At 43.8% G+C, this 25,418-nt stretch overlaps 1 protein-coding gene across 3 annotated transcripts in view; it reads left to right on the forward strand.

The window, feature by feature from the left end:
- Positions 1–8,299: 8,299 nt before the first annotated feature.
- LOC110531165 (nuclear receptor coactivator 3) overlaps positions 8,300–25,418 on the forward strand; it is a 123,551-nt gene continuing 106,432 nt past the window's right edge. The window contains exon 1 of one of the 3 annotated variants that reach the window (XM_036987940.2): positions 8,300–8,654. The gene's annotated coding sequence lies outside the window, so the exon portion shown is untranslated. The remainder of the gene's footprint in view (positions 8,655–25,418) is intronic. The other 2 variants (XM_036987942.2, XM_036987943.2) reach the window with 2 other exon arrangements.

The following is a 25,418-nucleotide window of genomic DNA, read 5'->3' on the forward strand; positions in this document are numbered from 1 at the left end:
TCCTGTGACAAACGGATGCCTAAAATTCCATGAGTAAGGATGAACCTTGAATCCAACTTGTTCACATACTGTACATTTAGTTTAGTGTGTTTTCACAGAGAACAAGCGCATGGGAGTCCCTAGAGGCAGTTTCTGAGGATGGACCTATTGCAACATTCATCTTCTCATGTTTACTGTTTATATTAACAATATCAACTTGTCTGTAAAAAAGAAAAATTGCAACCTGAACTACGGTGTATGCTATTGCCCCCATGGTTGACCAGGCTCTATCTGAACTACAGTCTGCCTTTGTTGGATTACAGGAAAACTTAATTGACCAGAAATGAGTATTGAAAACAGGAAAAAAACGATGTATATGTTGTTCTCTAGAGCACATCAAAATAACTCTGAAGATTTATGCATATGTACTTTGGATGGTGTCCATATTGATGGTGCCCCTGCTTACAAATGTCTGGGCATCTGGAAAGATGAAAAGCTGTCTCTTAAAAAGCATATTGATGAGTTAGCTAAGAAGCTGAGAATAAAAATGGGCTTCTTCTATAGAACTAGGCCCTGCCTCTTGCTAAACAGCAGGAAGCAGATTTTTCAGTCGACTCTTCTATCGGTCCTAGACCGATGGCGACGTCTTCTATATGAACGCAGCTGCCACTTCATTAAAGCAGTTAGACGATGGCGACGTCTTCTATATGAACGCAGCTGCCACTTCATTAAAGCAGTTAGACGATGGCGACGTCTTCTATATGAACACAGCTGCCACTTCATTAAAGCAGTTAGACGATGGCGACGTCTTCTATATGAACGCAGCTGCCACTTCATTAAAGCAGTTAGACGATGGCGACGTCTTCTATATGAACGCAGCTGCCACTTCATTAAAGCAGTTAGACGATGGCGACGTCTTCTATATGAACGCAGCTGCCACTTCATTAAAGCAGTTAGACGATGGCGACGTCTTCTATATGAACGCAGCTGCCACTTCATTAAAGCAGTTAGACGATGGCGACGTCTTCTATATGAACGCAGCTGCCACTTCATTAAAGCAGTTAGACGATGGCGACGTCTTCTATATGAACGCAGCTGCCACTTCATTAAAGCAGTTAGACGATGGCGACGTCTTCTATATGAACGCAGCTGCCACTTCATTAAAGCAGTTAGACGATGGCGACGTCTTCTATATGAACGCAGCTGCCACTTCATTAAAGCAGTTAGACGATGGCGCACTGCCCTTTATTAAAGGCAACAATTTTAGTACTCATCACTGCATTCTCTACCAGGAAGTTGGTTGGCTCTCTTTGATGTCACCTAGATTGATACATGGCTATGTTTTCATTTTAAACCCTTTTACAAGAGGTCCCACTGCACCTAACGTCATAACGACACTTTAGACATACGAGTTACCACACCCGGGTCTCAGGGCTGGCTAAGTCTTGAAATTCCCTTTGGTCTCTACTGATTTTGGTAAATCAGTTTATTTGCGAAACAATCTTCAAAACGTTCTTAAGTGTGATGTTCTGGTGCCTCTAGGTCAATTTAGAAATCTGATTGAGGACCTTATTACTGATGAATGGGTTTGTTCTTTAAGACCTTGTTTTGCTTTCTGCTCACATTTTGTATGTTCTATTTTGATGTGTGTAACTTATGTAATTCAGGGCTCATCTGTAAAGGAGTCCTTGGTCTTAGTATGACTCCCTGATAAAATAAAGGTTAAATGAAAAAAAATAAAAATAATCTGATTGATCTGCTATAATCATCAAGTCCTATTGATTTGGCTTTGTTGTGCTGATGGGAGCTCTACAGGCTGCAACAGGAGGTGGCCGCAGTAAAAGGTGGCTGCAGTAAAAGGTGGCTGCAGTAAAAGGTGGCTGCAGTAAAAGGTGGCTGCAGTAAAAGGTGGCTGCAGTAAGAGGTGCCTGCAGTAAGAGGTGCCTGCAGTAAGAGGTGCCTGCAGTAAGAGGTGCCTGCAGTAAGAGGTGCCTGCAGTGGTGGGATGGTAGCTGAGACTATGAAAAGATGGGTGACAGAGAGATGATCAGCCCTCCTTGTTTTGTCTCTCCTTCCACACAGCGGCGGGAAGTACAGGTGCTGCTGGTGCTGCAGCATCCCCTGGTGGTGAGATGGTAAAACTGCAATAATTTGTGTTGTTTAAATAACAAAAATCTTTTAAAAAATTCTGTTACATTATTGATATAAAAGATAATGGGATTGGGGTGGAAGCGATAGAAAAACATAGGATATTTATATATGGGAGAGCTCTTGGAGAGCGGTGCACTCATTGTACACTCGTATCTATTCTGTTGTGGGAGTTTGGAGTTGGACACACTGCTGTACGATAAACAGTTTAGCTTGAGTTAATCAGGTCCCTCTCCTCCCCCCTCTGTCCATTTCCTCTCTCCTCTCTCTCTCTCTCCCTCTTCTCTTCTCTCCCCTTGTGGTGTATATCACGTGATGTGGAGCGGTGCTCGCAATAGTTTACAATTCTAAACTTGGCGAAAAGGTAATGGAAAAAATATCACATAAGGAAGATTACATTCTCTCCCCCTCAGCTCGCAGGCCTGCTCCTGCCCATGTCAAACACATTGGTGTACTAGCCCATTTTATTTAGAAAGGTGATTTTTTTTGCCCCCCCACCGCTCGCTCGCACTCACCCCCACCCCTCGCACCCCCCCACCCCTCGCACAACACCTTCCCATCCTTATATCCATCTTTTTCTCTGTGTTGTCAGCCTCTCTCTCTCTTCCTCTGTACTCCTATCCACTCTCCTATCTATCCCACCCCCTGCTTTTCACCTCTCCCTTTTGTGTCTTCCCTCATCTACCCTCTCTCTTCCCTCATCTAGCTCCTTCCCTCAAAATGATACACCTGAGTCCCTGCAAGCTTCTCTATTCACCCCACGCTCGCTTTCTTTTTCTCTCTCCGCCTCTACACTCTTATAAAAATGGCCTCTAAAAGGGGTCTCCTGCTTCCCCGTAGGATAACTTTTTTTGGTTCCAGTTAGAATCCTTTTTTGGATTCCATGTAGAACCCTCTGTGGAAAGGCTTCTACATTGAATCCGAAAGGTTTCCACCTGGGACCAAAAAGGGTTCTTCAAAAGGTTATCCTATTAGGACAGCCAAAGAACCCTTTTTTGTTCTAGATAGCACCTTTTTATCTAAGAGTGTACCTGTCCCTCTGTCATATGTGGCAAAAGAGGGTTATTGTGATTAAGGTACGATATAACAATCTTATGCTATTAAGTCCGTCCTGAGCGGGCCCCTTATAATGAGGAATGGACAAAACCTTTCTCTCTCTCCCCCCGCACTCACTACCAACCCGAGCTCCCGCTCCACGCTCCGGCACAGCCATTACGATACCAAACGCTACTACAACATTGCAGCCAGCTAGCTACCACACCAAGATAACGTTGTGTGTGTTGAAGTGTGGAGGCGAACGTAATAGAAGAAGATGAGGCCAAAAATTGCTGAAGTAGCCTACTATTAGCTGGTGGTAGAATTACAGGTGTGTGCGTTTTGAATGCGTGTCGACTCGCGGAGGGAGTGAGCACTGGAGCGACTGTTTGGTTTTTGATTGTGTTATTGTTTGAACTGTCTCCTCTCTTTGTGGCACCCTTACTATATTTATTTGGTTTAGTCCGAGGGCATTTTGCTTTGCTAGTGTTCCTGACGATTTGACAGACAGAGTTATTCAGTGATTCAGATGTCATACAGTCACCAGTTTTCTCTGTCTCGCAGTTCCTATGCGGATGTTGTGGGTGGCCTTGACGCGACTCCCCTAGAACTCTGAACTCTCGCCACGGTCCAATTATCAAGTGCACTACTGCTGATCTGCACTACGGGCCCATACTACTGTGAGAGCGTCAGCGTCAACAATCTAAGGACTTATCTTTATTGTATATTGTACCTTCATTGTTTTATTTTTCATTTTAAATTTAATTTGTTTATCACTTTTTATTATTTGATACCTGTTTAAAAAGAGACTTTTCCCCCAAAAAATATCATAATGTTATTCTGGTCTCAAGCCTCTTCCCTGGGTAAACAGTGTGAGTTTCCACCAGATTTAAGAACCTGTATTGTAATGTTAGGTAGAGCTCCCTTTGCTCTGGTTTAAACCTGGGGTGGTGTAGAATCGGCTAGTACATGTATTTTCAATAGCGCCTAACACCTCTCTCTACCAATCTCCTACTACTCTCTACCCCCTCCCCTTCTTTTTCCCTACACGACACCTGTGTGCAAGTGGACGTTTCCAAACCCATCCATCTCCTCTGTACTTTCACTCTCTCTTTCTGCCTCCCCCTCTCCCTCCCACTGAGCCCCTGTGCGTTATACCTGTGTGTGCCACTGGCTGCTCTGCTGCTCCTGAATTCTCTCTACCTGTTTGGAATGTTAAACAGCCTCTCTCTGTCTATTCCCCTCCCTCCCTCTCACTGTCACTGCAGTACTGAAAACTTCCAGGATTCTGTCTCAGTAACATCCGGGACATCTCTATCCAATTACTGCTCTTTGACTTATTCTGCTCTACATGTGTTTGATACAGACCCGGGCTCTTTGCCTGTTCAGTTTCATGCGCGTATGTGATTATGAAGGAGGGTGGGGTATAGGACAGTTTTCCACCACAGTGTGTGTGTGTGTGTGTGTGTGTGTGTGTGTGTGTGTGTGTGTGTGTGTGTGTGTGTGTGTGTGTGTGTGTGTGTGTGTGTGTGTGTGTGTGTGTGTGTGTGTGTGTGTGTGTGTGTGTGTGTGTGTGTGTGTGTGTGTGTGTGTGTGTGTGTGTGTGTGCGTGCGTGCGTGCGTGCGTGCGTGCGTGCGTGCGTGCGTGCATGCGATCATTCCTACCCTGCTATACAGTTTGGAAGCCTGGACTCCATCGAAACATTTCACCAACGCCACCTCAGGATAACGCTTAACATCAGCTGGGAAGACAGACAAACCATCATCGGTGTCCTGGAGAAAACCAACTCCCCCTGTATAGAAGTCACCACTAGGAAACATCACCTCCGATGGGCCGGTCACCTCGTGAGGATGAGAAAATCGAGGCTCCCTAAACAAGTTTTCTAATCCCAAGCTCAGGGATAGATCCCGTGCCCCTGGAGGTCAGGGGGGAAGAGTTACCGTGACGACCTCAAAGCACGCCTCAAGAAATGCAATATAGATCAAAACAACTGGGGGATCCTCATGTCAGGACCAAAATCACCAACTCTTGGAGGCCGAAAGAAGGCAGCACTTATCTGGAAAAAGAGCATGCATTAAAACACAGACACATTTGCCAGTAACAACAATCCCTGTTCACAAGAGGAACCATCGCTGTACCAACTGCGACCAGATCTGCAGGCCACGGGTTGGCCTATTTAGCCATTTCCGGACCCATGGCCAGCCGGACCCACACCACAACCCGGACCCGTGATATCTCATATTCGACTACGAGGGATCCTAAAGGAAGGAGGTGTGTGTATGTGTGCGTGTTTGTTTGATTTTTACTGTCCTTGTGGGGACCAGAATTCTTCACAAAGATAGTAGAACAGGGAGAAAACAGGGAAATGTGCTGACGTTTCACCGGTCCCCACAAGGAAAAAGGCTATTTTAGGCTTAGGGGTTAGGTTTAGGGTCAGGGTTACGATTAGGGTTAGGGTTAGGGGTTTGGGTTTAAGGACATCTTTTTCAACCTCTCTCAGACATATTCTTTTTCATGACAGATGACTATTTTTCACCCTCCTCCTCCTCTCCCCCTCTCTGTGCCCTCTCGCTTTAATGGGGGAGTATGGACAAAAGCACTGATAGTGGTTTGGCTTTCTGCATTGTGTGGTGATGGGGGAGGGGGGGGAAGACAAGACTCAAGCCCACCCCTAGTTCTGTAGAGAAAATGGAGAGGAGAGCACACACACACACAGTTACACACATAAACAGATGACAAACCTCATCAAAGCAAATCCAATAAAATATACTTTTAGGCTTGAAGAGTTGTCACCAAATAACTTCACACGAGCAATGATTCATTCACATATATAGATGGGAACCAATAGAGAAGGTCAATCCAAAGAAAAACTAACTTTAGAATCAGGATGTTCCTGAGGCACTTTTCGCCGGGCAACACAATCCTCAACGCCGAGAAGCTATCAAGTACCAGTCTGTTTGTGCTGACACTGCTTCCTAAAAGAAGTACCATAATTGAAGGCCTTTCTCCGGCGGTATAAATAGCGTGTGTCTTGTTTGTCGAAGCTGTTTGGGACATGTTCAGAAAATGTGCTGCTTGCCAGCCTGCTGCTGCTGCTTGAGCTGCAGTTTTCACTTGGACACTTTTCATCACTAAAAACTTGATGTAACTTCTGCAGTGTCAGTCGTCCACCCCTTTTCTCTTTCTCTCTTAAAAAAAAGGTTTGAAAGGACACATAGTACAAGCATCTTTCTTTTCCTCTGGTCGTGTTCCTTGACTTGGTGGATTATGCCCAGGCCAGGCTAATTGCAAAGTCCTGTTCTCCTCCTGCTCATTCCTCCCCCTTCGCTCTCTGTCGCCTCTCTTTCACTCTCTTTCTTTTAGCACTCTCTCTCTCTCTCTCTGGGTAATTCTCTGACTGGCTCTGCTTAATGTTTTCTATCACTCTCTCCCTCCTCATCTTCACCCACCCTGCACATTCACATCACTCACTGTTTCTCCCTCTATTTCTCTTGCCCTCTCTCTCTCTCCTTTTCTCTCATTGTCCTCCTTGCCTTGTTTTCTGTATTTCCAACCATTTTTCTCCCTCTCCTCTCACACTCACTCAATCAACAAAACAAGTCTTACTGGAAAATTACAGTTGGCCCAGAACAGAGCAGCACGGCTGGCCCTTAAATCAACACGGAGGGCCAATATTAATAACATGCATGTCAATCTCTCCTGGCTCAAAGTAGAGGAGAGATTGACTGCATCACTAGTTTGCCTTTGTGGGAGGTATTCACGTGTTGAAAGCACCAAACTGTCTGTTCAAATAGCTAACACACAGCTCAGACATGCATGCATACCCCACAAGACATGCCACCAGGGTTCTCTTCAAAGTCCCCAAGTACAAAACAGACTCTAGGAAATGTGCAGTACTACAGAGAGCCATGTCTACATGGAACTCTCTTCCACATCAAGTAACTCAAGCGAGCAGTGAAATCAGATTGTACATTGTAATGTTGTGGTATTGTGGATTTTATATTGTACATGTGTATTAATAGATTAATAATATAATTACGTCTTGTATGATGCGTTGTTTTACGTAGGATGCAGGCTGTTTCATTTGATTTATTGTGATGTAATTGTTTTATCGCTGTTTGAACGCTAGGAAGAGTACTTGGCAGTAGCTAATGGGGATCCTAGTAAATACAATATACTAAATACTCAATTATAGCAATACATCTGTGTCCCTCTTTACCCATCTTCCAGCCTTTCTGCCACTCCATATCTGTTTTTACACTCTCTCCTTCTCTCTACCTGATTCTCACTTTCTTCCTATCGCTCTCCCTCCCTCAATCTCTACCCCTCCCTGGCACAGCTGAAACCCTACTCTCTGCTCTGCCTGTGTGTGTGCCTACTCCCCTGCCTGCCTGGTATCACCATGGTGACGGGTTGGTGCTATCCTACCCTGTCTCTTCTTGGCAGGGGTACAGGTTCTGGGCCGACTGTGCAGATTGTGCCCCAGTCCCCAGGCCACCATGCAGGCTCTGACGCCACCGGTCCACACTGACCCTGCCAGCTTCCCCATATTGAGTCCACATATGGGCCTCATCTATAAGACATACAGGCCTGGAGGTCCCACTGTTCTACAGATACAAAATGAAACCACGCAGCCCTTTCCAGGTCCAGAAAATATTAGTACAGCTAGCAATTCAGAGTTAGCTCTCACTAAGGCGTAAAGACTGCCAGACTAAATCAAAGCATCATGTTATTTAATAGCAGTTCAATCAAACTCAAAATCACGGTTAAAGTGGTTTGATTGAATATGGCACCTCGCAAAGTATTACCACTCATAACAAATAGAGAGATACGTGATCATGTGCAAACGCAAGCAAGGTTTGAAATGATTATGTTTTAGTGAAATATTATATAATGTTTGAGTTTCTTGCAGTCAATTTGAAGTCTACAAATTATTAGCAATTATGTTCCTGGCCCCCTCACCATCCGCTCATGAAAAAATCGGTCCAGCGGCTGAATTTAGTTGATGATCCCTGCTGTAAATGTTATAAGTTTTACTTAGACATTATGACCAATCCACACCCCTTCTGCAAATCGTCATGACCATGTTAGAGCAGATGATAGCAGAACAGCCTATTAGGTAATACAGGCATTTGCACACAACAAGTCACTGTTTGCTTTTCAAGTGCTCCTCATGTTAACTAAAAATAAACACCATGGCATTTTTCTGCTCTAATATCGTCGCTGTCAGCCGTCTACACCAGAACTCGAGAGCTCCTCTTGGGGGCATACGTAGTTGTAGTCCGTATCCGGGAGGTCTGCCCTAGCGAAAAGAACAGTGTTCGACGGGGAATAAAACTACTCTACCCAGAAACCCCAACGCTCAGCCACAAGCTGGCTTCTTGGGCTTCGGGAGTGTTTCCCATTTAAACAAACACAGCGCTGAAGATGGCGGAGAGTTAATAGCGAAACGAAGAAGATATCGGTGCGCTCACAGAGATACATCGATTTGGTGAGTTTACGACGTTTTCCCCTTTACACGTTCCTTCTATACCAAGCTCGGTTTTGCGCACGAATGGCATTGTCCGTCGTTCGGTTGGACGGACTTTGTTGTCCACTAATGTGTAGTAGGACTCTATACACTCTTCATAACACAATACAGGTTGGTGCGCCGCACACACGGGCACTGTGCATATTCCCGTTTATTTTGACAGCAAATGAAAAGTATAACTCCAGGTCCAAGCCAAGGTCATGGATTTTGGTTTGGGTATAGCGCGCTGAACCCTATGGTCTCTGGCATAGTGGCTTTGAACCTATTAATGGTCATAGCCGAGGAATTGAAAATAAAGTGCCCTTTAGTTTGGAACTTGAAGGGACACATTTTCTAACTTACTAAGAGGACAAGGTTGAGAGAGAAAAAAAGTGCTGTTTATGTTCTGGCACACTTGGCGCGGACGACACGACATAAATGACAGTATTTTCTGACTCGTAAACTAGCCTAGGACATGTTGCTTTCATTCGGTAAGTTCATGTCGCCCGGCGGCGCAGGGGTAAAGTCTAACCAAGTCAAATGTAAATGCGCTCTATCTCTCTCCCTCTCTCTCTCTCTCTCTCTCTCTCTAGTTCTCTCACTCACACACCTCTAGTCAAGGTTTACTTCACCGAAGGAGATTTAACTTTACAGCGAAGCCTTGCTGTGTGTTGCTCCATTATTACATTGTTATTGCTGCTCGAGTTTGTTACATGGTGTCAGTGTATGTCGGTACGTCGCAGCCTACGTGTGATACCCATCCTACTATTGATACACTGTAGCCAGCTGCAAATGTTGCTCGTCTATGTTCAAGTTAGATACAGGGCCACCCAATCAGATTGAATTTGTTGTGCTCTTTAATTGTCATTGTTCCAAACAGGGAAGGATTTGTCTTTTTACCTGAACATGCAAACATCATCAGATAGAATTTCTAGCAAGTGGTGCACTGGGTTCGTCAGATTTGATGAAACGGAACTGGGATGAATTCTCTTACAGGTTGGCGTTGCCCAAAAATATTGAACTGAAAGCGACACCCCCAATAAGCCACGAATATGACTGCACTGAGGCGTATGTCACAGTGCTTCTATGGCGTTATGCACCGTGTCACGGACTGTTTCATTTGTTCATTTAGCAAACAAGACAGCTCTTAATCCAGTTCCGTTGTCACAGCCATCACACAGAGTTATGGCCTATTTTAGCTTTAAAAAAAGGCAACATTTTGGTAAAATGTGTAGAATAGCACGAGTTTCCATATAAAACGGCAAATTATCCCCCGCCCCCCACTGGTTCCTTGCACAATGTTTGAAGAATCAACGGAATGATTTGAATAAAAAATAAACAATGTCGCTAGTCTGTGTGTGTTGTCAAATGTTGACTAAGGGAGTACATTCTAGTGAATTTAATGTTTAATGTTTATTGTTGCTCCGTCATTTAGTCCATGAAGCCCATCGCTGTTGGAGAAGGGGCGACGGGGAAGGGTTGTGATAGGTCATAACTCTGTACATGGATACTTTTAGGAGGTGTACACTGTGCAGAGATGTGATTCTGGTTCACATGATAAGGGTCCGAACGCCAATAAGGGACAGACGTGCGGCGTGCAAGTCAGACAGTGCTCTCCCAGGATACAGTAGACAATGTGCAGATAGTGTCGATGTTTCCTTTACCCGAGCCCAACGTGGTTCGTTTAATTTCCCGTCTCACATGTATGTCAGTGTCATCTTAGACTTTGCTGCAACTTGCCGTGTGTGTGTGTGTGTGAAATAGTTCATCTACTCTAAAGGTCCTGTCTTTCATGACCCTCCCCCAATCCCTATTTATATAACCATCCCCTTGCATAGTTATCTTACTTGAATTATTATAGAAACATCTATGATCTTATATATTGTCCTTCTGCTTATTAATATAGTGTCTCCATGTGTCAAAGAGAGAGTCTATGAGGTGTGTTGCAGGCAGCAGGGCCAGGGCAATAAGGTTGAGTTAATTATAAAAGCCTCGGTTTAAATTTAGCTCTGTGTCTCCGGCTTTGTTCCCGGATGACCTGGCTGTGTGACTGTGTTGCCTGGGTAGAGGGCCGAGTAGAGGGTGTGGCGGCCGGGCAGACAGCGTCTTCTTCCTCAGCGCCCCGCTGGCAGATTTTACAGTGATGTCTCTCTGTGGCCAAACCTTCAATTAACAGACACACGCTCACACCCTCGCAGTCACACACACTTGCCCCACCTCTCCCCTCCACGCTGGCTTACAGAGGGCTCCTAAATTGAGGTGGTGCAGGGAGACTGGACATAGACAGGCTGCTGGGCCTATAGGCCCCCAGATGGGGGTTGGGGATAGTAGTTGGATGGGGGGTGGGGGGGTGGGGGGGGGGGGGGGTGACAGTGATGCATGGTGTTTGCTAAATAGAAGAAGGGGGGTCGAGGGCAGGGGTGATGTTAGTGACTGGGTCCGGCTGTGGGGGTGAGGGGTGGAAGGAGGAGGATAGGCAATGGGTGCTAAGCAGAGGAGGCAGTGGGGACCTCCTACACTAGTCTGGGATGATGGGGAGGAGACAAGGGGGGATGTGTGTGTGTTGGTTCGGGGCTGGGGGGGGGGGTGTTTGTATTTGGAGTCCCTGCAGGGAAGTGGCTCAGGTTAAGCTACCTGTCACAGATCCCTCCGGAACTTTCATTACGCACACCTGGCCCCTATTCCCAGTGATTAGTAATTGTATAAGTGTGTCCTTGGTTTACCATTGTCGTGTCGATTATTGTTCCAATGTCCGTTGGTTCGTGTGAGTACCTGTGCTTTGGCTTTCGTGCCATTGTGGATTGTGCAGATGATTACGGGTCTTGTCCCGTGTGTTAATCATTGTGCCCTTGTGTTATTTATTCGAGGTACTCCTCGCTCTTTTGTTTGGGTTTCAACCCTGTGTTTTGTTACGTGTTTGTTTGGTCTTCATCCCCGTGCCTTTACACGGCACGCCGTAATTTGTGTATAGTAAAAAAAACTATTACGCATTCCTGCGCCTGTCTCCCGACCCTTTATTCCAGCGTGACACTACCTGCTGGAATTTTTTACCTCATTATTCGCCTTTTTGTCTGTTTCCTCCTGCTCTTTTTGCTGCAAGTTTGTTCATCACATCTCTTTCTTTTCAGTTTGTATGTGTCGGCCTCTCTCTTGCTCGCACTATGGTGTGTGTGACAGTGCCCCTGTCTCCCCCAGCTGCAGTGTGATGAGCTGATCTGTTGCGTTGCCTCTCTCTAAACCAGAGAGAGGTGGCCGTCCTGATGCCTGAGGTTTTGGGTATTTTCAGGCAGTGTACCCTTCTCCATAAGGACAGGTTTTTGGGTTGTCCTGTCACTTGGACCTCTAATTAAGCAATAAGGCCCGAGGAGGTGTGGGTATATGGCCAATATACCACAGCTAAGGGCTGTTGTCAGGCACTACGCCATATATAACAAACCCCTGAGGTGGCTGATTGCTACTATAAACCTGCTACCAACGTAATTAAGGTAGTGCAAATAAATGTTTTGTCATACTCGTGGTATACGGTCTGATATAACACGGCTGTCAGGCAATCAGCATTCAATTAAACTGGGAGGATCGTGCCCTGAATGCTGATTGGCTGACAGCCGTGGTATATATTGGCCATATACCACACCCCCTCATGCCTTATTGCTTAAATGCAGATTAGTCTGGGATGCACAATACACACAGACACACACAGACTGACAGACTGACAACAGTAGCAGCTAATTCTATCTAGTTGTGGTGTATAACGTTGAGGTCTATGCCCAGGGCAGACCTTTATCTCCCTGTTTTTCTACTAGCACAGAAGAGAAAAGACTACTTGTTGCGTCACTGCCAAGTCATTCACTTCCTAAGTGAGCAGCATTAAACTGACAAACCCTGAACTAGCCACTCATTTCTGTACCGAAGACATTTTAGTGGCTGGCTCTTGCGATCAGGTCTGAAGTTAGAAGATTGCTTGGCACGGGCTGGACCGTTACGGGTTGTTTCAGAGAAGATTGCGTGTGGAGTCTGAGCACAGCCGCAATGAAAGTCTCTGTGCCCAGTTGAATATTTGTCCATTTGAATGGTTGCGGTATGTGTGTGCTTACGGCTTACAGAAGCAGTAGGTGTCAGGTTGCCGACGGAGTTGTGTGTGTGTGTGTGTGTGTGTGTTTGTGCGCGTGTGGTTTTGAAAGTAGGTTTTTCTGGTAAACCGGTTTTGAAAGCTCACGGAAGGCAGACCAGCATGCACTTGAGTGTCGCCGGTTAAGGTCGGAAGTAGAACTATCTTTAACAACTCGTTTCCGGTTTCCAAAAATGCCTGTTTTGTTGATCGCTGCTGTTTAAAATGTGGTGCGCTTAAGAAGCCCCTGTAGGAGGGAGGGGGAGAGGAGAGAGAGAGAGAGAGAGAGAGAGGACTGATTGAGATGGAGGAAGGAAACAGGACAGGAGGAGAGGGGACAGTTGGAAAGGCTGTTGTATGTGATTCTCTTCTCCTTATTTCCAGCCAGTGCCTCCAGTACACCTCATGTCCTCAGGTTTCTGATCTTTACTGAGCCGTCTGTCTCCCCTGTGAGAGGAATGCCAAGTGTCTCTCTCTCTCTCTCTTTTCCCACCCCCTCTCTTGTACCAATTCCATCACTTGCTTTCCCTCTTTTGCTCTGCCTCTCTCTCCCTCGCTATCCCAGACTCCATCTCTCCCCTCTCTCTCTTTCATTACTCATAATTCATTTAATTCTAAGTCTTAATCCCCTTTAAGGCTGAATCGCAGAATTCAGGCTAAATACGTTGTCTGCTCTTAAATGACTGGGAGGTGAGAAGGTGATTTGAATGTACAGGACGTTTTGTGTTTTTCCAAGTATGTATTGTGCATCCGTGTGTGTTTTGGGAGGGGTGCGTGTGTGCCTGCGTGTGTTTGCACATGCAAGGATGTGTGTGTGTGTGTGTTTTGTAAGCACATGTTTGCGTGTGAATGTATGCGACTGTGTGTGTGGATGGGATGGCATTGTCTCATGTGGGTGTTGTACCTGCCTGCCTGGTGCGGGTGTGTTGTGTGACGCTAGCTAGCGAGCTCTGCTGGAATGCTTTCCAGATGGAGCTGGTTGGAACCAAGTCTGTGACATCCTCCACCATGTCCTGCTCCCTCCAGCTCGACTCTCCTGTCAGCTCCGTGTTGCCTGTCCACAGACCAACAGCACAACACTAAATAATGACACATATTTTAATGGCCAAGGGCTGTAGGACCGCTTTGATTGACAATAAATGATTCAGTTACTCAATAATATTCATTAATATATGCATGACCTAATTACGTTCCCCCCTGCGTTTCCCTCATTTCGGTTCCTCCCCATGAATATTTTAATCGAGGTAAAATAAGTGGCATGTATTACCGTTTAATGACTACGTATTTGATTATTTTAAAAATGTTTTTATGCAACCAATTCATAGACACGGGAACCAATGCATTACCTCCTACTCTGACTCACTGGTGGACGATCAGTCAATGGTTTGGACAGAGTTGCTCTTTTCTTTTGTCTGAGAGTACAGGTCTACATACGTGTGAGGGAGGGAGGGAGGGCGGGATAAATAGGAGAAAGAAGAGGGGGGAGGAGGAGAGTGTCATTTTTATTAACGTGGCGACTCCCGCTAAAATTCAGGGAGTGCTGTTGCATCCAGCTGTTACTGGTTGGGCGAAGCTTCGTTGCCACGGCAACTCAGCCCTGCGCTCAAGGTCGTTCATCCAGTTCTGAACCGAGCAGCGTGCTACACACACACACACACACACACACACACACACACACACACAATGCTATGCACACGGATGGAGAGAGCGAGAGAGGAGGGGAGGAGAATGGGAGAGACGAACGGAGAAAGAGAAGAGAACCGCTTCAATGTGACCAATCACAAGCACTTCACTGCCCCCCTCTTTCCTCTATAAAGGAAGAAAAAAAAAAGAGAGCCCCTGGCCTTGGGGGTTGTAGGTTCTTCTGCCAGTTGATAAAATATTTAGCTGGTCAGAAGTAGGGAGGGAGGAATGGAGAGAGGGGGATAGTTGGAAGAGAGGAGAGCCGGGGAGATGCAGAGGAGTGGTGAAAGGGGTTTGTGTTGTGTTCTCTACATGTTGCATTGCTCTGAGACTACTAGCTGATGTTGCTACCTGGAGTCTTCTTCAAAGCCTCTCTCTCCCAAGCCCAGGGCGTTGTTAGCCTCCCTGAGGGGTAAATGTGTATAGGGCTGGACGATATGGCCAAAATATCATATCACAATATTTTTCTCATCGTTAAAGGTATGTCCGTATGTTAATGGCATTTTATGTTCTTGAATCATCAAAGTTCTAAATATGATCAGTGCTTGACTTGGACTGAAGTAGGGGCCGGTACTCAATTTGGGTGCCGATACTGTTTGTATTTAGATGCAGGAGCTCCACAATATTTTTGAGTGTGAAGTTTGACCCAGTGGTTGGATTTTTACAGTGAGGAGGCAATGGCAAATGTTGACTTTTCTTGCACAGGGTGAGGCTTTTTATTTGCAGCCTGACAAAATACACTGGCCAAAGCCGTACAGATATTTACAAAAGAAAATAACAAACTGGTCATTGATCAAAGATCATCTGGATCCAAATATGTAGAGCTCTATCAAAAGAAAAACCCAGGCTGCAAATATGCCTGTAACCCAGCAGCATTCCCACCTGTCCTGTCCAACAAATAAGGAAATGACAGGTGCTTAAATACATATACCCATGATGCAACAGCCAATGAGAATCAGTTTTGCGTCAGGGTACCCAATTAACATTCAATTGCATGAATTTCAAAATACACATCCTCAGATGATAAACCCACATTAATAACCTTAAGTTACACATGTCAATAAAGGTTCGAACATTTCCTTAGCATAGATACACTTTGGGCTATGAACATTGTACGTCCCTCCAGGATAACCTATTACCGCATTACCCGTCAATGGAAAAACCATGCTCTAATGGGCCTCATTTGCCTGTCAATTCTCCGAACAGGAAGTGAACAGAAACCCCTCTTCAATCACAGAGGGAAACAAGGTAAATCCTTTACATTTCTACAGCTTTACCTAATTCTCTTGATAAACATGTTCGCATCACAGTTGGAACTGTTATACGTGTTAGGAAGAGTAACGTTTTACCTTGGAGATGCACAACAATAGGTTTCTGCACCAAACCATATGCCATCGCTCCAACCTCAAACTCTAATACATGTTTCTCATCTACCTAAGTCGTTTTTGTGGGGAATTTTTACTTTATTATTTATATTTGGACTACTTTCACTTTTACTCCACTGCATTCCTAAAGAAAATAATGTACTTTTTACTTCATACATTTTCCCTGACACCCAAAAGTACTCCTTACGTTTCCGAATGCTTAGCAGGACAGGAAAATTGTCCAATTCACACACTTATCAAGAGAACATCCCTGGTCATCTCTGCTGCCTCCGATCTGGCAGGCTCCCTAAACATAAATGCTTAGTTTTTAAATTATGTCTGAGTGTTAGAGTGTGCCCTGGCTATCCGTAAAAATAAATACAAGTAAAATGGAAGTCGTACTGTCTGGTTTGCTCAATATAAGGCATGTGAAATGATTTATACTTTTGATACTTAAGTATATTTAAAACCAAATGCTTTTAGACTTACTCAAAGTAATATTTTACTGGGTCACTTTCATTTTCTATTAAGTACACTACCGTTATAAAGTTTGGGGTCACTTAGAAATGTCCTTGTTTTGGAAAGAAAAGCACTTTTTTTTGTCCATTTTAAAATAACATCAAATTGATCAGAAATACAGTGTAGACTTTGTTAATGTTGTAAATGCAAAACACCAGTCTCAACGTCAACATTGAAGTGGCGACTCTGGGATGGGGCGACTTCTTTGCAACTCTGCCTAGAAGGCCGGCATCCCGGAGTCGCCTCTTCACCGTTGACGTTGAGACTGGTGTTTGGCGGGTACTTTTTAATGAAGCTGCCAGTTGAGGACTTGTGATGTGTCTGTTTCTCAAATTAGACACTCTAATGTACTTGTCCTCTTGCTCAGTTGTGCACCAGGGCCTCCCACTCCTCTTTCTATTCTGGTTAGAGCCAGTTTGCACAGTTCTGTGAAGGGAGTAGTACACAGCGTTGAACGAGATCTTCAGTTTCTTCGCAATTTCTCGCATGGAATAGGCTTCATTTCTCAGAACAAGAATAGACTGGCGAGTTTCATAATAAAGTTATTTGTTTCTGGCCATTTTGAGCCTGTAATCGAACCCATAAATCCTGATGCTCCAGATACTCAACTAGTCTAAAGAAGGCCAGTTTTATTGCTTCTTTTAATCAGGACAACAGTTTTCAGCTGTGCTAACATAATTGCAAAAGGGTTTTCTAATGATCAATTAGCCTTTTAAAATGATAAACTTGGATTAGCTAACACAACGTGCCATCGGAACACAGGAGTGATGGTTGCTGATAATGGGCCTCTGTTCGCCTATGTAGATATTCCATTAAAACAATCTGTTTCCAGCTACAATAGTAATTTACAAAAAAATTGCTAAGGACATTGGACATTGCTAAGTGACCCCAAACTTTTGAACGGTAGTGTATATTTACTTTTACCCAAGTATGACAATAAGTACTTTTTCTACCACTGGTACAGTGCCTTGCGAAAGTATTCGGCCCCCTTGAACTTTGCGACCTTTTGCCACATTTCAGGCTTCAAACATAAAGATATAAAACTGTATTTTTTTGTGAAGAATCAACAACAAGTGGGACACAATCATGAAGTGGAATGACATTTATTGGATATTTCAAACCTTTTTAACAAATCAAAAACTGAAAAATTGGGCGTGCAAAATTATTCAGCCCCTTTACTTTCAGTGCAGCAAACTCTCTCCAGAAGTTCAGTGAGGATCTCTGAATGATCCAATGTTGACCTAAATGACTAATGATGATAAATACAATCCACCTGTGTGTAATCAAGTCTCTGTATAAATGCACCTGCACTGTGATAGTCTCAGAGGTCCGTTAAAAGCGCAGAGAGCATCATGAAGAACAAGGAACACACCAGGCAGGTCCGAGATGCTGTTGTGAAGAAGTTTAAAGCCGGATTTGGATACAAAAAGATTTCCCAAGCTTTAAACATCCCAAGGAGCACTGTGCAAGCGATAATATTGAAATTGAAGGTGTATCAGACCACTGCAAATCTACCAAGACCTGGCCGTCCCTCTAAACTTTCAGCTCATACAAGGAGAAGACTGATCAGAGATGCAGCCAAGAGGCCCATGATCACTCTGGATGAACTGCAGAGATCTACAGCTGAGGTGGGAGACTCTGTCCATAGGACAACAATCAGTCGTATATTGCACAAATCTGGCCTTTATGGAAGAGTGGCAAGAAGAAAGCCATTTCTTAAAGATTTGCCACACAAGCCACCTGGGAGACACACCAAACATGTGGAAGAAGGTGCTCTGGTCAGATGAAACCAAAATTGAACTTTTTGGCAACAATGCAAAACGTTATGTTTGGCGTAAAAGCAACACAGCTCATCACCCTGACCACACCATCCCCACTGTCAAACATGGTGGTGGCAGCATCATGGTTTGGGCCTGCTTTTCTTCAGCAGGGACAGGGAAGATGGTTAAAATTGATGGGAAGATGGATGGAGCCAAATACAGGACCATTCTGGAAGAAAACCTGATGGAGTCTGCAAAAGACCTGAGACTGGGACAGAGATTTGTCTTCCAACAAGACAATGATCCAAAACATAAAGCAAAATCTACAATGGAATGGTTCAAAAATAAACATATCCAGGTGTTAGAATGGCCAAGTCAAAGTCCAGACCTGAATCCAATCGCGAATCTGTGGAAAGAACTGAAAACTGCTGTTCACAAATGCTCTCCATCCAACCTCACTGAGCTCGAGCTGTTTTGCAAGGAGGAATGGGAAAAAAAATGTCAGTCTCTCGATGTGCAAAACTGATAGAGACATACCCCAAGCGACTTACAGCTGTAATCGCAGCAAAAGGTGGCGCTACAAAGTATTAACTTAAGGGGGCTGAATAATTTTGCACGCCCAATTTTTCAGTTTTTGATTTGTTAAAAAAGTTTGAAATATCCAATAAATGTTGTTCCACTTCATGATTGTGTCCCACTTGTTGTTGATTCTTCACAAAAAAATACAGTTTTATATCTTTATGTTTGAAGCCTGAAATGTGGCAAAAGGTCGCAAAGTTCAAGGGGGCCGAATACTTTCGCAAGGCACTGTAATTATGTGAGAAATGGCGGTGGAAAAGCCTTTGTGCGAAAATATTGATATACTGTAAGTTATGATGAACTTCACAGGCTGGTGAAAGTGCATGGTGATCTTGATGCTCCTTTCCAATAAATATTGAGGGTCTTAGTCAGGTGACATGATGATCGATGCCTTTTGACAAAACAAAATCAGTAGAGTTGAAAATGCAATGGAGACTCATAGAACTTTAGATTGTATTCGGTACATGAAAGCGTACGTGAAAAAGTACATTTTGTTGCACTGTCATCTCGCACCGATTTTTTTTGAACTGCAACAAACACACCACTGGTGGGCAGATTAGCATATTTTCTTAATGCGTATTCTAGAAAATTCACATGAAAGTTTGTTGCCAATTGGATGGAAACCTAGCTAGTGACCATCTATTTTCAGGAAATTGGCATTTATTGCCCTTGAGCTAGCTCTGCAGAGTGGTCACTAGCTGGCACAGCCACAAAGTCATAAAATCAGATTTTAAACCTAACCTTAACCACACTGCTAACTCTTAATGCCTAACCTATTTTTGATTTAAATTCATTTTTACGATATAGCCAATTTTGACTTTGCAGCTGGCCCATCTAGTGGAAATCGATCTCAGTTCTCCGTCCAGGGCAAGATTCATGGCGATAAACGTAAACTCAATGGCTGCTATTACTTTTTCCACAAGGGACATTGTGTCGATTTCTAAGGTGCTTTTGGAACCTGTGCTGTCTCACAGGGAAGATTCATGGCAAAAAATGTACATGTCCTCACTGGAAGCTCTTAGCAAATGAGCAGTTCTCAACTTTTGTCAGTCTCTTACTAATGGTAAGACCGGATGATTGTCAATATTTTTTTTTGAGTTTCCTCATGTAGTTATTACTTTTAACAAACAAATATTGAAATATTTTTTATGTAAGGTAAAGTAAAAATCCAAACCGGTCCGTGCATCAATACAGGTATATAGTAAAATCGACACAGTTTGTGTGTGAGTGAGACTGTCTGTTCCTGTGTGTGTTTCTCCATTCAGATCCACTTAGTGATGAGCCTGTGAGTGTCAGTGATATGTGGGGTCTCTTTCTGTTAGTGCTGGCTGCGTCCTGTTGGGTGGATGGGGGAGGGGGGGGGGGGGGGGGGGGGGGTGGAGAGTGGAGAGTCAGAAAACCCCAGGCTGTCATCCCCTTTTGAGCCCCAGGGAGAAGGTAGGGGTTGTTGGGGGAACCAGAGTTTCACAATTGTCCTTCGTTTCTGGACTGTAGGGTAATATGGATGGGTGATTCTCATTAAATCCATTTTAAACTTGTCTGTAGCAAATTGAGTTAAGAAGCCATGGTGTATCTCCAGAAATCAACTGGTATTCTGAGGATAAAGATGTCCAGTTTTGGGCTTTATTTTGTACACTTTCACCCCAAGTTCTCATTACCGAAATGCATCCGGATTAAATTCTCGGGCAATTTTCTAAAATCTTACGATAGAAAAACCTAATGTACAAACAGTGTCTGTGGACATCTCTTTACCGTAACAATTTTTTTCAAATTCCTGTAAAAACTCAAATTTGTTTTTAAATAAATAAGTTAATTTATTCACATACAGTACCAGTCAAAAGTTTGGACACATGCTCATTCAAGGGTTTATCTTTATTTTTTACAATTTTCTACATTGTAGAATAATAGTGAAGACATCACAACTATGAAATAACACATATGGAATCATGTAGTAACTAGGGTTGAACATTTTGGGGAATATTCAGAGGTGTAAACTTTCCGTGGGAATTAAAGGGAATATATGGGAATTAATGGAAATATATTAATAATAATACCACTTAAATCTAGATGTTTTTTGCATTGGATATATTTACCATAGCATATGGAGACAGAAACATAAACCTTTTACTTTATCATAAGTAGACATAATTGCAAATGATTAAATCCTTCCAATATAATTTTTTACAACTATTTAGTTAAATTCGTAACTTTAATTAAATGAGTTGACTCTTCACATGGGATGATTTCACTGAACAACAAAAGAAAGGGAATATTGAATGATCCCCAATGATCCTTCGAATCGCCCAAAAACGTTTCAATGTACATCTGTAAAATTATAGTCTAGAAACTAAAGCTTTGGTTGTCTTCCTCTCAGACTTCCATGTCTTCTCCCTGGACCTCCTCAATGTCCACCTCTTGAACATCAGAGTCTGAGGCCTCATCTTCACTGTCACTTTCCAACCTTGTTAAGTATGACTCGTTGTCAGGCTCACAAAGCCTAAAATTTGCCCGGATGGCCACCAATTTTTTTATCTTTGTTCTGGTCAGCCTGTTGCGTGCTTTGGAGTGTGTGGTCCCAAACAGGGACCAGTTGTGCTCTGAGGCGAATGATGTTTGTGGGATTTGGAGGATGATGGAGGCAACAGGGGAAAGAGCCTCAGATCCACAAAGTCCCTTCCACTGGGTGGCTGATGAGATATGTTGACACGACTGTCATATTGCATCTCCATCCCAAAGCCCTTGCTTGGAAGTGTACTTCGCCAGACTGCCAAGAACCTTGCCCTCATCCAGGCCAAGGTGGCAAGACGCGGTAGTGATGACACCATAGGCCTTGTTGATCTCTGCACCAGACAGGATGCTCTTGCCAGCATACTTGGGGTCCAACATGTACGCTGCGGCGTGTATGGGCTTCAGGCTTCAGGCAGAAGTCTTCACGCTTTTTGATGTATTTCAGAACTGCAATTTCCTCTGCTTGGAGCAACAGTGAAGTGGGCAGGACAGTATGGATTTCTTCTCTTACATCTGCAAGCAGAGTCTGAACATCAGACAGCATGGCATTGTCTCCCTCAGTCTGTGCAATGGCTACTGCAATAGGTTTTAGGCTGCTTACCACTCTCTCCCAATATACATCATCCAGGAGGATCCTCTTGATTGGACTGTCCATTTCGGCAGACTGTGATATGGCTATTTCTTGGAGAGACTCCTTCCCCGCCAGCAGACTGTCAAACATGAGGACAACACCACCCCAATGGGTGTTGAATAATTTTGCACATCCAATTTTTCAGTTTTTGTTTTGTTAAAAAAGTTTGAAATATCCAATAAATGTCGTTCCACTTCATGATTGTGTCCCACTTGTTGTTGATTCTTCACAAAAAAAATACAGTTTTATATCTTTATGTTTGAAGCCTGAAATGTGGCAAAAGGTCGCAAAGTTCAAGGGGGCTGAATACTTTCGCAAGGCACTGTATATTCTTTAAAGTAGTCACCCTTTGCCTTGATGACAGCTTTGCACACTCTCTCAACCAGCTTAACTTGGAATGCTTTTCCAACAGTCTTGAAGGAGTTCCCACATATGCTGAGAACTTGTTGGCTGCTTTTCCTTCAGTCTGGGGTCCAACTCATCCCAAACCATCTCAATTGAGTTGAGGTCGGGTGATTGTGGAAGCCAGGTCATCTGATGCAGCACTCCATTACTTTCCTTCTTGGTCAAATAGCCATTACACATCCTGAATGTGTGTTGGGTCATTGCCCTGTTGAAAAACAAATGATAGTCGCACTAAGCGCAAACCAGATGGGATGGCGTATCGCTGCAGAATGCTGTGGTAGCCATGCTGGTTAAGTGTGCCTTGAATTCTAAATCAATCACTGACTGTGTCACCAGCAAAGCACCCCCATACCATCACACCACCTCCTCCATGCTTCACAGTGAGAAATACACATGCAGAGATAATCCGTTCACCTACTCTGCATCTCACAAAGGCATGGCGGTTGGAACCAAAAATCAAAAATGTGGACTCTTCAGACCAAAGCACAGATTTCCACCGGTCGAATGTCCATTACTTGTGTTTCTTGACCCAAGCAAGTCTCTTCTTCTTATTGGTGTCCTTTTTAGTAGTGGTTTCATTGCAGCAATTCGACCATGAAGGCCTGATTCTCCTCTGAACAGTTGATGTTGAGATGTGTCTGTTACTTGAACTCTGAATAATTTATTTGGGCTTCAATTTCTGAGGCTGGTAAATCTAATGAACTTATCCTCTGCAATAGAGGTAACTCTGGATCTTCCTTTCCTGTGGCGGTCCTCATGAGAGCCACTTTTATCATAACGCTTGATGGTTTTTGCGATTGACCTTGAAGAAACTTTCAAAGTTCTTGACATTTACCGGATTGACTGATCTTCATTTCTTAAATTCGTCTTAAATGAATGTTGAATTGTCGTTTGTCTTTGCTTATTTGAGCTGTTTTGCCATAATATGGACTTGTTCTTTTACCAGAGCTATCTTCTGTATACCACCTCTACCTTGTCCCAACACAACTGATTAGCTCAAACGCATTAAGAAGGAAAAAAATTCCACAAATTAACTTTTAACAAGGCACATCTGTTAATTGAAATGCATTCCAGGTCATGAAGCTGGTTGTGAGAATGCCAAGACCGTGCAAAGCTGTCATCAAGGCAAAGGGTGGCTACTTTGATGAATCTCAAATATAAAATATATTTTGGTTTGTTTTGGTTACTGCATGATTCCATATGTGTTATTTCATAGTTTTGCTGTCTTCACTATTGTTATACAATGTAGAAAATAGTAAAAAATAAAGAAAAACACTTGAATGAGTAGGTGTCCAAACTTTTGACTGGTAATGTTCATAATGAGGTTCTTATTCTCAAACATCCCCTTTACCCCACTTAGTCTTCTCATTACCGAAATAGCTAAAAAAGATCAAATTGGGAAAAAGTCCAATTAAATGTTATAATAATTGTATAATTATGTTTTTTCAGGCCTTTACATTAGGGGATCAATGGAAACAAATATTAGAAATGGATTTTGTTTATTACTTTTTGGGACTGTTGCAGCGGCAGGTAGCCTAGGGGTTAGAGCGTTGGGCCAGTAACCAAAAGGTTGCTAGATCGAATCCCCGAGCTGACAAGGTAAAAATCTGTCGTTCTGCCCCTGAACAAGGCAGTTAACCCACTGTTCCTAGGCAGTCATTGTAAATAAGAATTTGTTCTTTAACTGACTTGCCTAGTTAAATAAAGGTAAAAAATAATAATAATAAATGACAATTTTGTGGAAATTTTGCTAAAATGCTTTGTCCCAAAGGGGAGTGGGGAAATTTCCCCACGAGGGAAAATTTTCCTTGTTTTACTATCCTTGTGGGGACATTTGGGGATTTTAGGTCCCCACAAAGATAGAAGAACCAACCCACACACACATGCACACATTTTGTCACTTTCATGAGTATGACACTGATGCTTGTTAAAGGAGTCCGGAAAGGGGCGTGTGTAAGTGGGTTCTGTTTTAAAAAAAACTTTATTTCCATTGTTAAAGAGTGAGTCTTGTTTATCTGTTGAAGAGCTCCATCCCCTACACACACACATACACATACACACATACATATACACACACACGTTATGTTCTTCTATACTCGTGGGTATTTACATTTAATTTCCATTCAAAATCCTATTTTCCCTAACACCTAAACCTAGCCCTTACCTTAACCCAAACCCTAAGTCTAACTCCTAAACCTAACCTTTAACCCCTTACCCTAACCCTAATTATAACCCTAACCTAACCTCTAAGCGTGGGAAGTGTCCCCACAATGGATAATTTTCCTTGGAAATTGTTGGTCCCCACAAGGATAGAAGAACCGACACACACGCACACGCACACACACATTTGTAAGGGTTGGAGCACAGCTAGCGAGTGACTTGACTCTGCCTGAACCCAGCTGTTATGTGACCACCTCCTCATCCCATTCACGGGTACATCTTGTCACCAGCATCCATCATCATCAGGGAAGGGAGACGAGGTTCTGCAGGATCCTACACCCCTCCCTGTCTCCACCCCCACCTCTCGTTACCTTGGCCTCAACCCTCCGAGCGTGCTATGATCCAACATGGGTCTCTCGTTCCCTCCCCTTTTGGAGGTCATTTTGTTGTCGTAGTGATGTCACAGAGACGCTGTTTACCTGGCCCCAACCCTGGCAACAGTGTGGCGATGTACAGGTAACTGCCAAAATAAAGGGAACACCAACAAATTGTCCTAATAGGGCATTGGGCCTCCACCAGCCAGAACAGCTTCAATGCACCTTGGCATAGATTTTTACAAGTGTCAGGAACTCTATTGGAGGGATGCGACTCCAGTCTTCCATTAGAAATTCCATCGTTTGGTGGAAAACACTGTCTCAGACGGCACTCCAGAATATCCTATAAGTACTCAATTGGTTTGAGATCTGGTGACTGAGACGGCCATGGCATATGGTTTACATCGTTTTCATGCTCATCAAACCGTTCAGTGACCATTCAGTGACCACTTGTGTCTTGTGGATGGGGGTGTTGTCATCCTATAGCCATAGTAGGCCACCCCAGCATTTTTATGCATGGCCCTAAGCGTGACGGGATATCAATTTCTTAATAAACTCAAGAACCACAACTATGTGGAAGCACCTGATTTCAATGTACTTTGTATCCCTCATTTACTCAAGTGTTTCCATTATTAGGGCAGTTACTTGTGTATCC

Source organism: Oncorhynchus mykiss, chromosome 9 (genome assembly GCF_057628025.1).
Source record: "Oncorhynchus mykiss isolate SJ-2025 chromosome 9, ASM5762802v1, whole genome shotgun sequence".
NCBI lineage: Eukaryota > Metazoa > Chordata > Actinopteri > Salmoniformes > Salmonidae > Oncorhynchus > Oncorhynchus mykiss.